The 4,932-nt window shown below is 38.9% G+C and overlaps 1 non-coding gene across 1 annotated transcript; it reads right to left on the bottom strand.

The window, feature by feature from the left end:
• Nucleotides 1-867: 867 nt before the first annotated feature.
• Trnas-uga (transfer RNA serine (anticodon UGA)) lies at nucleotides 868-942 on the bottom strand. The gene has a single exon. It is a non-coding gene; the product is annotated as a tRNA-Ser (tRNA).
• Nucleotides 943-4,932: the final 3,990 nt, after the last annotated feature.

Consider the following 4,932-nt stretch of genomic DNA (forward strand, 5'->3'; position numbering starts at 1 on the left):
TGCTATTGACAAAGGATTTCAAATTGATTCCATATTTCTGGATTTCCGGAAGGCTTCTGACACTGTACCACACAAGCGGCTTGTAGTGAAATTGCGTGCTTGTGGAATATCGTTTCAGTTAAGTGACTGAATTTGTGATTTCCTGTCAGAGAGGTCACAGTTCAACGGAAAGTCATCGAGTAAAACAGAAGTGGTTTCTGTCGTTCCCCAAGGTAGTGTTATAGGCCCTTTGCTGTTCCTTATCTTTATCTATATAAACGATTTGCGAGACAATCTGAGCTGCCGTCTTAGGTTGTGTGCAGATGACGCTGTCGTTTACCGACTAATAAAGTCATCAGAAGATCAAAACTAATTGCAAAACGATTTAGAAAAGATATCTCAATGGTGCAAAAATTGGAAGTTGATCCTAAATAACGAAAAGTGTGAGGTCATCCACATGAGTGCTAAAAGGAATCCGTTAAACTACAGTTACACGATAAATCAATCAAATCTAAAGGCTAGAATGAGATTTCCACTCTACAGCATAGTGTGCGCTGATGTGAAACTTCCTGGCAGATTAAAACTGTGTGCCGGACCGAGACTCAAACTCAGGACCTTTGCCTTTTGCGGGCAAGTTCTCTACCAACTGAGCTACCCAAACATGACTCACGCCCCGTCCTCACAGCCTTAATTCCGCTGGTACCTCGTCTCCTACCTTCCAAACTTCACAGAAGCTCTCCTGCGAACCTGGCAGAACTAGAACTCCTGGGTGAAAGGATATTGCGGAGACATGGCTTAGCCACAGCCTACAGGTTGTTTCTAGAATGAAATTTTCACTCTACAGCGGAGTGTGCGCTGATATGAAACTTCCTGGCAGATTAAAACTGTGTGCCGGACCGAGACTCGAACTCGGGACCTTTGCCTTTCACGGGCAAGTGCTCTACCAACTGAGCCACCCAAGCATGACTCACGCCCCGTCCTCACAGCCTTAATTCCGCCAATACCTCGTCTCCTACCTTCCACACAGGCACACAGAGACGAGGTATAGGCAGAATTAAGGCTATGAGGAGGCGCATGAGTCATGCTTGGGTAGCTCAGTTGGTAGAGCACATGCCCGTGAAAGGCAAAGGTCCTGAGTTCGAGTCTCGGTCTGGCACACAGTTTTAATCTGCCAGGAAGTTTCATATCAGCGCACACTTCGCTGTAGAGTGAAAATTTCATTCTAAAGCCCCTAAATTCAACTAAATACCTAGGAATTACAACTACAAACAACTTAAAGTGGAAGGGACACACAGATAATGTTGTGGACAAGGCTAATCGAAGACTGCGTTTCATTGACAGAACACTTAGAAAGTGTAACAGATCGACTAAGGAGACTGTCTACACTATGCTTGTCTGTCCTCTTTCAGAATACTGCTGCATGGTGTAGGATCCTTGCCAGATAGGATTGACGGAGTACATCGAAAAAGTTCAAAGAAGGGCAGCACGTTTTTTATTATCGCGAAATATGGGAGAGAGTGTCACTGAAATGATACAGGATTTTGGCTGTACTTCATTAAAAGAAAGGCATTTTTTGTTGCAATGGACTCTTCTCACGAAATTCCAATCATCAACTTTCTCCTCCGAATGCGAAAATATTTTGTTGACACTGACCTACATAGGGAGAAACCATCACCACGATAAAATAAGGGAAATCAGATCTCATACGGAAAGATAGAGGTGTTCATTCTTTCCGTGCGCTATGTGAGACTGGAACAATAGAGAATTGTAGATAGATGTAGATATGCGTTTGGCTGTCAAGACAGCAAAGCATGATGCCTTCAATGACTACTGTGCCAGAATGTTGTCAAATGACATTTCACAAAATCCAAAGCAATTCTGGTTGTGTGTAAAGGCTGTTAGTGCCACCAAAGTTAGTATCGAATCTCTAGCAAATGAGACAGAAACTGAAATTGAGGGTAACACAGCAAAAGCTGAAATGCTTCACTTCATTTTCAAATGTTGCTTTACAATGGAAAACCCAGGAGAATTACCCCAGTTTAATCCTCATACCACTAAAAAGATAAATGGAATAGGTATTAGTGTCAGTGGGGTTGAGAAGCAAGTGCAATCATTACAATTGAATAAAACTCCAGGGCCCGATGGAATGCTTGTCAGATTCTATACTGAATTTGCAGGTGAGTTAGCACCTCTTCTAACTATAATCTATCATAGATACCTTGAACGAAAAACTGTGCCCAGTTCTTGGAAAAAGGCTCAGGGCACATCTGTAGAAGTGATCCACAAAAGTACTGTCTAATATCCTTGACATCAATTCATTGTAGAATCTTAGAACATACTCTGAGCTCAAACATGATGAGCTATCTCAAACACAATTACCTCCTCAATGACAAGCATCATGGATTTCAAAAACATCAATCACGTGAAACTCAACTCACACTTTTCTTACATGATGTACTGAAAGCTTTGGATCAAGGCAACCAGGTAGACACATTATTTCTTGATTGACTCAGTACCACACCTCCGCTTATTGTCAAAAGTATGATAATGTGAGGTGTCAAGTGAAACTTGTGACTGGATTAAGGACTGTCTGCTAGGAAGGACACAGCATGTTATTTTGGAGAGCCGTCGTTAGGTTAGAAGTAACTTCAGGCTTGCTCTAGGGAACTATGTTGAGAGCCTTTGTGTTTATGTTGTATATTAATGACCTTGCATACAATATTAGTAGTGAAATCAGGCATTTTCTGGATGATGCAGGTATCTATAATTAAGTCCTATCTGAAAGAAGCTGGATAAATATCCAGTCACACCTTGATGTGATTTCAATGCGGTGCAGAGATTGGCAACTTGCTCTAGATGTTCAGAAATATAAAATTTTGCACTTCACAAAATGAAAAAATGTAGCATCCACTGACTATAATATCAATGAATCACTACTGGAATTGGTCAACTCATACAACTATCTGGATGTAACATTTTGTAAGGATGTGAACTGGACTGATCACATAGGTTCAGTTGTGGGTAATGTGGGTTGTAAACTTTGGTGTATTGGTACAGTACTGGGGACGTACAACCAGTCTACAAAAGAGATTGCATACAAATCCCTCATGAAACCAGTTCTAGAATATTGCTCAAGTGTGTGGGATCTGAACCAGATAGGACTAACAGGGAATATTGAACATATACAGAGAAGGGCAGTATGAATGGTCACAGGTTTGTTTAATCCATGGAAGAGTGTCACAGAGATACTGAAGGAACTGAACTGGCAGACTCTTGAGGACAGAAGTAAATATCCTGAGAAAGTCTATTAACAAAGTTTCAAGAAGGTGCTTTAAATGATTATTCTAGGGATATATTTATCACTTACAACCTACTATTTATCACTTACATAGGGATCTTGAGGGAAAGATCAGTATAATTACTGCATGCACAGAGGCAATCCAACAGTCATTCTTCGCATGCTTCCCAAGTAAATGGAACAGGAAGAGACTCTAATAACTGGTACAGAGTACAGATGTAGATGTAGAAATCGTGCTGCCATTTTTCTTCAAATGCCGTGATCAGGAGCAGTAACTGAAGTTCGAAAATAAGACTCTTTGTGAAGAGTTTATTGTAATGTGTAACAGCTTACAAGTAATTGCAGACAACAATACACACACAGAATAAACAGCAAAAGCAAAGCACCTAAAAATGGAAGATAGCACAAATGAAAGAAAAATAGTGTTGCTTCTTTAAGATAAGATTAAAATTGTACCATTAACATCATCCCTCAATATTAATTATCATTGTTACAAAAGCAAATTACAAGCTCTAAGTAAGTTCTAACACAGCTCTAAATTTTTTAAATTTTATTTTAGCTAGTGGTTTTGTCAGAACATCAGTTTATTGGTCATTTGTGCTAATGTGCTTTAACATAACTTTATTGGTAAAACTTTCTCACTCACAAATAAAATTTTAAGATCTTTATGCTTTAATTTATGACCAGCAGTTTTAGAACAACAGCAGCAGTGCAGTTAACCAAAACAACATGTTCAACATCATTTCTTGTCTTAATCCTCTGAATAAACATTTGTATGTGTTTCCCATATGCTGTATCTCATCTACCCTTCCCATAACACTTTCATCACAAATAAAAAATGCAGATGTCGTGCTGACTTCCATTGACAAACATAACTGAAGAACTGTCAGTTGATGACTGATGCCTGCTCCACTGCCAGATTTATCAATGATCAATAAAAGACCCAGCAACAAACAACTGAGAATTATTGTGCTGATAAGTAAATAAAACAAAAAAAAGTGAATGTTAGAAAAAACCTTTGAATGGGAAGTAAAAAATCGATGGTCATTAACCACACAATTTGCATAAAACTGATAAATAGTCATATTTACTAACCAACTATGTTTTTCAACATATTCTTCATCTTTTTGAAAACACATTTCAACACTCTACAACTTTTCTCCTAGAAATTTTTACATAAGATTTGGCAATTCTCAGATAGTGCACATTTTATGGTGACGAAATAGGTGTTTATCGAAAGGTGAAACACTAGCATTTTCTGATGTGGCATGGAAGTAAATGTTGTGTGAAAGTGTATTAAAGATTCAGTCACATACATTCCTCAGTTCTCCTAAGGGAATGCTGGGATGGTTCTGTAAAAATACCATGCCACTTTCCTTCCCTACAGTATTAAAAAATCCAAGCAATGCTCCATCTCTAATGACCTGAGCTGTTGATGGGACATAAAACACTAAACTTACTTCCTCACTTCCACCACAGCAGACGATCAATGTGCCTATTAAGTGGGAACCACGTATGTGTTGTTAGCACAGTAAGACAGAAATTCTTTTCTCTTTTCTTTGTGGTATTCATTGTTCTGCTTTGCCTGCTCACTAACTCATTATTGTTTGAAATTGTAACACTTACTGGAATAACGTGGAATGCTGACAACTGTT

The sequence above is a fragment of the Schistocerca serialis genome, chromosome 2 (assembly GCF_023864345.2).
Source record: "Schistocerca serialis cubense isolate TAMUIC-IGC-003099 chromosome 2, iqSchSeri2.2, whole genome shotgun sequence".
Lineage (NCBI taxonomy): Eukaryota > Metazoa > Arthropoda > Insecta > Orthoptera > Acrididae > Schistocerca > Schistocerca serialis.